Source organism: Amphibalanus amphitrite, unplaced genomic scaffold (assembly GCF_019059575.1).
Source record: "Amphibalanus amphitrite isolate SeventyFive unplaced genomic scaffold, NRLGWU_Aamphi_draft 000274F_arrow, whole genome shotgun sequence".
In the NCBI taxonomy this organism is placed as follows: Eukaryota; Metazoa; Arthropoda; class Thecostraca; order Balanomorpha; family Balanidae; genus Amphibalanus; species Amphibalanus amphitrite.
In genome coordinates, this window is record NW_024881769.1 from 503,316 (window position 1) to 513,815 (window position 10,500).

Below are 10,500 nucleotides of genomic sequence, written 5' to 3' on the forward strand. Positions count from 1 at the left end.
GTGGGGTATGACGGGCATGTTAGTTTTGCGGGTCTGTACCTCTGAAGTCTTTTCTTCGATTGCTTCACCAATTTAGCACAACCATCTTCAGGCATTTTTCTTTCAGTGCCCCTTTGACACCTAAGGTCTAAATCCAATACTTTTCAATTGAGAGTGTTTTTAGCAAGACCCTGCAAAAACCCGTCTTACCCCACCGGGGAGGGTAAGACGGGCACTGATGTTGGGGCAAGACGGGCACAACGTTAGTTTGAACTTCTTTACATATTTACTGCCGAATAATTATGCTAATACATCTTACACATCTGGCTTTTGATCTTACAGTCAATATTGTAAGGTTCGTAGCATCGCACGGCTACTTATAGGCGTAATGGTATTGATCGATGTAATGAAAAAATTAAACAAATTCAAAGCTGTCTATTTAAATAATTTCGATGGAAATGCGTTGCAAATGATGTAGAACAGCGTAAGTTAGCTTAAAATAACAATATCAGATGGTTTGCATTCCTTTCATCATTGTTGCCCGTCTTACCCCATTCGGCTGCCAATAAGGATATCACACCGCCTCCGGGCACCAAATTAAAGGATTCATTCGCCAGCATACACATTTGGATGACACCCTAAGACGAAACTCTCATCAAATTTCCAAAACAAAATATGAAACAGCGAGGTCAGAAAACACTACGAAACACGATAGTTCTGCTTAGAGTGCAAGGCACGTTTTTAGCTTTTCCACAATTTTTCAAAAACTATTTAAGATGCGTACCTCTGCCTTCACCTCACAGCAAAGAACCACACGGCCGATTACCAACCACAACAAGAGGTTGCTAGCGCCAACGGTTTGGGCTAGAGGGCCGGTGCCCGTCTTTCCTACCCCGCCCGTCTTACCCCACTTTCCCCTATCAGGTACCTATCTTGTATGAGTTGTACCTGATGTTTGCCCAGTGGGCATCCAGTCTTGATTTGAACTGCTCAATAGAAGCAGCGTCCACGACCGTTTGAGGCAAGCCGTTCCAATCATTGATGACACTAGCACTGAACGATTTCCTCCTTAGTCTGGTGTCGCCTCCATGGGCTTCTGGACCTTCTGCGAGTGACCTCGAGCTCGGCCGTCCGTGGCAGCAGTAAAGAAGTCTTCAGGAGCCAAGTCAACGCCTCCGTGGAACAGCTGGGGCATTCCACGATAGATCGCACCAGGCCCATCACCCTCATCTCTCAGATTTTAATGAAAATCTAGGCCCCAAAGACGCCTGGCAGACTTCTCAGATCAAAACTTTTTGAGTTTAGGTACCTATATTGCATTACATTTTTTAACTTCGGTTTGTAACGCTGAGTTTGATGGCCTATAACTCAAGAACAGGTTAACCCTCGCCGGACCTATTGGTTTTCTACATACGCGCCGGCCGAGGGGGGGGGGGGCGGGTACGACCCCCCCCTCGCCGTTTCGCCCCTGGTGGAGCTAGCGCGTCGCGGAAAAAACGAGCGTGTGCGCCGTTACGAGACGCAGAGATTGGTACCCGATTTTAAGGTCCTAGGTCAACCGGTGACCTCTGAGGTCAGGTCAAGTGCCCCAAGGTACGGTTCAGTTTTTGGTGAATAACTTCGCAAAAAAACGGCCGCAGAGCGCCGATTTTGGCAGCATCGTGTTCGTCTCGCTCAGGCGCGTCGAATGATATACTTTTTGTCCGGGTCAGGTCAACTTGGGGTGTTGACCTCAGGTCAAGGTCAGGTCAGCACCCCCAGGTCACGAAGTTGGTCGAAAGAGGTCATGTCGCATATCATTCGATTCGGCAGGTCTTCCTGAGTCCATTGGTGGCTTTCCCGACTCGCTAGCTCAATTTGATCAAGAGTTATTGACGAAAAACTAATATGACCTTGATGACGTCATAAATGACGTCACGCAAGGTCAACATTGCAAAAGTGACGCATCTAACCTTGCAAGGAGTGCATCTAATCACGATTCGGTGTGCTTGAGATAGTTGGAGATCGTTCCCGGCGCCAGAATAGCAGTTTGAATTTTCCCCCATTGACTTATAATGGTGAGGTCACGAAAATGACCTGACCTCATATGACCCTTAGGAAAAATCCGAGATATACAAGTTGTGGGACTCATAATGGATACTAGATCCTGCAAGTTTCATTTCCCTGTGACATCTCCTCTGGCAGTGAGGGCGTTGCGAAGTTGCGACATCTGAAGACCGTGCAGAGGTTCACTTATGACGTCATAGGTCAGTGACCTGACCTGACCCAAAAATGCGGTTGGTGTCAAAAGATCCAGCTTGGATCAAAGGTCAGGTATGCCAAGTTTCAGCTCTCTATCGCCAGCGTGTTCGGAGCTATCGCGAAAAAAACCCTATGGGGGGGGGGCGGCACCCGCCCCCCCCCTCGGCCGGCGAGGGTTAAGCAACCATCAAACCGTAAACAACACTAAGATTGCGATAAATCAAAAATTAATATTACTTTTTAAAAATTTCAAAGAAAAATTTTTATTGTTCAACAAAAACCTTAACCTTTTTTCATTTGCCTCTAATGACTTTTGGGACTTCACATTTTATTTTTCAAAATAAACTTCATGTCATTGCAAATTGACATGCAAAAAATTAGAAAGGTTTTCTTTTTATAAGTCCCTCATTTTCCCGCAAACAAAATGGGTTTCGGAGGGGTTGATACAACCCCAGCACGCCGTTTCGCTTCTAATAGGCTAGAGCCTTGCGGAAAAAACGAGCGTGTGTGCCGTTACAAGTCGCAGCGATTGGTACCCAATTTTAAGGTCTCAGGTTAACCGGTAGCGTCTGAGGTCAGGTCAAGTGACTGAAGTTACGGGCTCGGTTTTTAGTAAATAACTTCGCAAGAAATGGCCGCAGAGCCGCGATTTTGGCATCATTGTGTTTGCCTAGCTCAGGTGCGTCGAATGGTATACTTTTTGTTAGGGCGAGGTCAACTTAAGTAGTTGACCTCGGGTCAAGGTCAGGTCAGAGCCCCTCAGGTCAGGAAGCTGGGCAAAGGGTATCATTAATCATATGGCATGTCATTCGATTCGGAAGGTCTTCCCGAGTCCATTGGTGGCTTTCCCGACTCACTAGCTCAATTTGATCGGGAATTATTGACGAAAAACTCGTACGACCCTAGTGACGTCATAAATGACGTCACGCAAGGTTAAAGTAAAGCATTGGACTTTGCAAGGAGTGCATGAAATCACGATAACATGTACGTGAGATAGTTTCAGATCATTCTCGGCGCCAAAATAACAGTTTTTATATTTCCCCATTGACTTATAACAATGATGTCACGTGCCCGACCTGACCTCATGTGACCTTACAAAATTCCCAGATATTCAAGTTGTGAGACCTCTTGAGGACACCGTGTATGCGTCCTGTAACTTCCATCTCGGACAGCTATGGTCATTGGCGTCCAAAACAATGTCAGAACCAGTCAGAACCAAACAGCCTTTTTCACTCTCGCGCTTACAGGAAAGAGGGATGGATGAACCCTCTTTTCATTTTATTTTTCAGATGACTCAGACTTCAATTGAAATTTCACTTAGGGGAAGCCGGGGGAAGCCCGGGCGGAAACGGCCATCCCGTTTCCGGCTAAATTATTCACAATAAAATTCTCAACTGTTTGTCCTTTCAGCGTGGCAGCTAAGGTAACGCCAGCAAAAAAGTAAAGGCTAACAAAAATTGTGCATTGTTTAAGTTATACCTAGAGCAAAAATGATATTTAAAGGGTTTTTAGCTAAAAAGTGAGATATGTTGCACTGTTATTGTCATACCATACAGTTCTTATATTTATACAAATGTTATGTAAGGACCGTTTAAGTCGGTTTGTAGTGAGGGGTGACGAGGCAGGCTGGCTTAAGTATGACAATTTTTTCGAACATCGCTGTTCTAAAATAAAAAAATTAGCATATTGGGGTAACCCCGGGCGAATGGCCAAGCTTACCCCCAACCGAGAGCAATGCCAATAAACCACTGTTTTCCATGAGATAATAAGTACTGAATAGGTTTGGTTTACAACTAGATCAAAGATAAATTTCGAAAATAAACATGTTATCATAGACAAAGCCTATTCGGCCTGTCGCTCTATTCCAGTGCCTATAAATATCAGGTATGGATGAAGGGCGATTGCTTGCCTGGTTTTTACTGAAAAATATGGGACATATTCGCTCCATTTTAACGGTTTTTAGTTACCCTCCATCAGTTTATATCAAAAGTGACTAAGTTTATGTTTGTATGCAAGAGGAACAGTCATGTCACTTGAGGTCAACTAGGGTCAAACTACGTTTTTGCAGATAACACGACAGACAATGAAGCTAGAGCTTCAAAAATGGTGTCGTGTTCTTCTCCATCAGCCGAGTCGAATGAAATGCAATATGATGCATTTAGGTTAATAAAAAGAAAAAATTCAAGGAATTTTGAAATACACATTTTTTGTCAATTTTGCATTACGATTTTCATCGACCTGTACTAGTGTATATGACATATGTGGTAGACGCTAGCTAAAATACCAGTAGTGACATAAGCTTTAAGATGTCCAGAGCTAATCAGTACCTTAAAGGGACCCTTCCACCTTCAAAAAAGTTTATGAATTGGCATGAAAGTGATGTCGCTCGGTCCAGAAAGAGCGAAAACGAATATCTACCAAATTTCACCGAAAAATATTCACCGCCGTTTTCAAGATATTAGACTTTTACTTTTGTTTACTTTTTGGGATCTCCGCTGTTCCTATAGCGACTTTATTTGGAAGCAATAGTTTGGCAGCTGAAAGTGCGGCACTTGTTGCGCGCAAAGCAGCATATACCACCGCGTGCTACAAAACGTTTTAGTCAAACATTTAAAATCGTTAGATATCTGCGCTGACGTCACACATTCAGAGGGGTATTCCTAAGCATTAGCCCCTCTGAATCAAAATGCTGCAATTTTGAAATTCAATATTTCTGATTTAAGGCATTTCTCGGTGTTGTGAGTGCCGAAACCGGTAATTGTGAGCCAGGGACCCCATTTTGGCTATCTCAACTCAAATCTAATGTTAAGGTGGGAGGGTCCCGCGGGGCTGGGGGGGGGGGTAAATTTTACCCCCCCTCGCGAATTTTTGCGATATCTCAAAAACGGCGGCGCGCAGCGCCGCCAAACTTTCAGTACCTTTTCTTACATCAATTTGACACGTTCCCTGAAAATTTGAGCGAAATCCGTCGGAAAATTTTTTGAGAAATTGACGTTTTAGTGACGTCATGTTCGCCATTTTCGCCTCAAAAACGGCAAAAGTTCAAACGCCGCTAACATCTTCATTTTTAAAGGAATCAAGACGTAACAAAAAAGGTTATACGTAATTTTACTTTGTCTATCAAATGGCTATCTCGGTTTTTTGAAAATTTTGGATTTTGGCCTAAATTTTTTCAAAAAACATACTTTTTTGGGAAAATCATTATAAAATCCAAAATTTTGAGTCTATCGAAAAAAACAGAATACATGTCAGAGAAGTGGTCTATGTGCACCTACATACCAAATTTTAGAAGAATCAGTTCAAAAATGTGGGAGTTATTCAAAATTTTATGACGTCACGAGACACAATTTTTTTTTGAAAAATGACTTTTTTGGAAGTTCTAGACCTCGTACGGAAACAAAAATAGCACCATTCGATTTGCCGTGAAAAACTGCATCAGATAGACACCTTTTTAGGCCTTAACAACCAACTTCAAAATTTGACCTCACTTGACCTGACCTTGACCTGACCTCGACCTGAAATTCATCCAGAGGTGGTCCATATCACTTATTGAGTGTGCCTATTGAATTCTATGAGTAAAATGACCCATAAAACGTGTCGCACATGCCCTTTTCTATATTTTGTTTTTTGGTGACCTGACCTGACCTGACCTGACCTTGACCTTGACCTCTGAATGATATTGTATGCAACGAATATTGTCTTGGTAGCCTAAGAACACGTTTTGGGCGATCAGTCTCAGTCCATGACTCCATTCTTCGGCAACTACGGTGCAAGGCCGATACTGTAGAAACTTGCAATTTGTACCCTTGACCTGACCTTGACCTTGACCTCAAACTTTACATTAAGTACATGTTTTTAGTAGTTCGTGATGAGAGCTTTCGATTGGCGTTTGAATTTTCTAAATGGGACCATTAGTTCGGGAGATAACAGGGGGGTAAAATTTACCCCCCCCAGCCCCGCGCGTTCGGCTGGAGACCCCAGCCCCGCGCGGGTTAAACGCATTCATAGTAATAATAAAATCTTGCTATGGCACTTTTGAGCATTATGAATGTAATTATTAGGTATGTTATTAATAACCTTATGCTCATATTAGTAGGCATTTAGTTATTGTAGTATATTGAAAAATACAGATTAATTAATCGGTATTTTTCTTTTGAATATAATTACTAATAGGTATGAGCATAAGGTTATTACGAGCGAGCGAGCGCAGCGAGCGAAGCGAAGTCTTTTCAATATCACGGAAAAATCTCAGTATGAGCGGCCCGGCCCGGCCCGGCCCGGCCCGGCCTGTAACGCTTTTGAGAGGCTTATATCTCAGCAACCGCTGGACCGAATGGCCTGCGGTCTTTTTTTGCTGGGTAGCCCCATCCCTTCTACCCCGTAATTGACTACTTTTGATACATCTCAGTGACCGCCGTGGCACGTGCCACGTGAAAAGTCAAGGGTGTTCAAGCAGTTTTGCAAAAGTAATGATTTTGAGAGGCCCATATCTCAGCAGTGGCTTGAGCGATTGTCTTGCGGTCATTTTTATAGGGTAGCTGCATCCCTTCTACCAAAGGTCGGATACTCTTCATCTATGTGAGTGACCCCCACTGCACGTGCAAAATACAACAATAAGAGGTGCCAAATTTGTTCCCATTTCAGTAACTCGGTAATTACTGGGGCGATTTCGCTGAAACTTGGCATACAGGTAGGCACCCACCAGGCAATGCATTCCCATGTGTTGCGGTTAGGGTGCTACTGCACGTGCGCACGTGCAGGGGGCGTTTCCAGATCTCGAGAACGGCTGGGCCGATTGCGCTCAAATTTGGTACACGGTTGGGGACCGGTTAGTAGGGTGCCGTGCAAAAGTCATTTTGGACCCCGTTTGCACGTGCGCACGTGCAGAATCCCGCTTCCAGATCTCAGGAACGGCTGGGCCGATTGCGTTCAAATTTGGTACACCGCTAGCGACCGGTTAGAAGGGTGCTTTGCACAAGCCCGTTGGAAGTACCCTCTCGTAATAATAAAATGGTAGAATAATGACACTCCCGCACCGTACATAGGGGAGACCCGAGAGGTATGGGCCCCCCCGGAGGTATGAGCCATCTCAATTTTGAAGAAGTGTTGCGTATTTTTAGGTACACATTTGACCGCGTAAACTGGTAGCAGAAATTCCGTTATACAACCCACGTGATTTCCGAAATCTTCCTCAGTCTTCTTTGGCAATGGGCGGTGATAAAGCGTTTTTGCCCTCTTCGAGTAGAATACGGTAGGTATGTACATACAAAAAATTCGTGGTAAATTTCAATTTGAACCAGGCTCATATATGTCAGACCAACTCTAACATTAAGTTTAAAGCATGCAAATTTAGGACTCCTGGATAGACAATTTGAAGCTTTGCTGCAAGATTATGAGCTGAGATGTTATGCACATATTGAATGTCCTCTTCAATAAGTTTTATTTTTGCCGCGCAAGGTCGAACATTTAACTACAAATTTGATTCGAACTGTTAAACAATTAAATTGACAAAAATTGACAATTTTCTGGAAGAAAATTGCCTTTACACAAAACCCGCCCATACCTCCCGGGTCTCCCCTATATAGGTACCTAGGTCGGCGAGTGTTGAGCATTTCGTGTGTCACAACTCACAACATTTTAAGGATTTCCTACATTTTTATATCTGAAATTCCTTAGCTTTGCGACTGTCAACACATTCTAAATTATTCAACACATTTTGTAAATGATCAATGTTTTAGCCATTCTTACGCGAAAACAAGCTTATAGGTATTCGGAATATTGGGGGGGGGGGGTACAGCTACTGTATCCCTCAGGTAAATTATTGGAGGTCCGAACCCCCGCGTACCACCCTGTGGCGGAGCCCTTGTTTTAATTTAGGCGAATCGAAGGGTGGCCTTTTCGGTTCGGCCCGTTAGTTGCTAAGTTATAGAAAAGCTGCGATATGCCAACTCGTTTATTGACATCCCAAGGTCAATGACATTCGACGTCACTTCGAGGTCACCATACTGGGAACGGCCCACGAAATCGCATCATGCGATTTTAATGGTTGCATTTTTGTCTCGGTCAACCAGGAAGTTACGAGTTAGGTACAAACCTACCTATAGGATGCATGCCATAAGTGGAAACGTCAAACTGACCTCACTGAGTCACTGATGTCACTGAGTTGACCTGAGGTCACGGCTTATTAAATTGTGTACTGCAATTCAAATGTTTCCCGTTGCGATTGGCCCGAGGGCCGAGAGTTCCTAACAGGACATCCACAGGGCCTTGCACAGGGCCAACTGCGGAGTTAGGATGACAAAATGATAGCCCATAGGTAAAACCAATGACTCATGGAGGTTTGGTATTGAGTATGCGCGTACATTTCTTATGCAATAGTATTTTTTTTTCTGAGCACGTATGTCAATCTCTTTTTCTCGGGCAATGCTGCCCCCGAAGGGTTTTCTGCGAGCTTCGCAGGCCGCAGCAACGTCTGGCGGTTCGTTGTCAATTACTTTACCTACCCACGACCATTTGTCGCCTTCGATGAAACATAACACTGACAAGAGCCATTAATTGTTACGTAAAAACCCATGCACATTTCAGTAACGTAAGACTACATGTCATTTCCGCACACGAACACCCATTCTCTTCGTTAAGTTCCACAAAGTGCGAGTCATCAGTAAACGATATCACGTGAGCGGTGAAAGAGGATAGGTGATCAGACACTGATCAGACATTGGTTCTCCTCATTATCTCTGGCGAGACCGGTCATTTTTCGCAGACCGATAGGCCTATATCCACTGCAGTCGAGTCGCCGCCGGGGTTATCATCTATGGGTGGTCATCGGCCGGCCCGCGAGCGTCATAGGAGAGCTGATGATGCTCGTTTCAAATGCTCGTTAATTAAACGCAACTAAAAGGGAGCGCAGCATCTCACGTGTCTCGCTCACTGTCGATGTCGACGCAACAGCCCTCCTCCTCCTCCTCCTCCTCCTCCTCCTCCTTCTCTCTCTCTCTCTCTCTCTCTCTCTCTCTCTCTCTCTCTCTCTCTCTCTCTCTCTCTCTCTCTCTCTCTCTCTCTCTCCTCTCTCTCTCTCTCTCTCTCTCTCTCTCTCTCTCTCTCTCTCTCTCTCTCTCTCTCTCGTAATCACAATGCATCGCCTTAGGTATTCGGTAAATTCTTTCTAATCTCAGCAGCGTCCTGGGGACCGAGTCAGTCTTCCTCCAACGTATCAGCTCCACACTCAGCTCACGGTACATAGAATACTAGGTAACACCGGTTTGTCCGCTCAACACAGGGCCAATGATCACCACTTTCTTCAGCTGACGTCTGTGACCTTGAGCTGACCTAGGATGATAAACAGCTGACAATTTAGGCCATTTGGAGCTCACTTGACAGCTGAAGAGCGTGATTTAAAATATAAATATTTGTCAGACACTGACAAAAGATATTATTCACTAGTCATTTTTTAAGCACATTCTGTCATAAATTAGCTGACTCCCTCTGGTCTTCCACACGGCAGAAAATGCAAGTGCAAATTCTGCCGTCTTGAAGTGAGCCAAACGCTTATGATACACATGATCGTTTCTCTCAGAGCACAACGGAAACTGCGAGAAAACAAGAGAGAGTCGGACTCTACAAATGAATGAATTTGGAAGAAAAATAGCTGTATTTTTTCCTGTGGAAATGTTGACTTTGAAAACATTGGCCATCAACTTTAAAATTGCCCCCAAATATGAAAATGTGTGAATTGACAAAACAGGCAATCTTGCTGTTTTTGTCCAAGTTTGTTCATGATTGAGAGAGATTCGATGCGAAAATGCACTGATAAATACTTTTGGAAGCGAGGTCTCGATCAGTATATTAATTTTGATTTTTAATGTAACGCTAGTCCCACTTTTCCCTCCAAGAAAATATATTTGTCAATTTTTCAATAATCATATTATGCGTCATTGCTTTAAAAATAAGGAGAGTCGGACCGTAATTCTTTCCAAATGACTGATCGTGCTCAATATCTATCGGAATATATCAACAGATTGGCCAGACTCATTGGCTAAATATGTTTAAATTGCATTTTTCTTACTTTCTGCAGATTTTCCTGCAAAATTTTACTGTAGTTTAAGCTGCGTTTCCTGCAGATTGTGTTCACAGACCAATGGGAGACAAGTATTTCTTCATCAACAGGTTTATTCGCCATCAATTGGTCTAGCCGGTGTTTTTCGCATGCGCAGCTTATGTCACAGCTGCGTAAGAACACGTTCGCTTTTATGGATATTTCTTTTCGGAAATGTGTTTCAT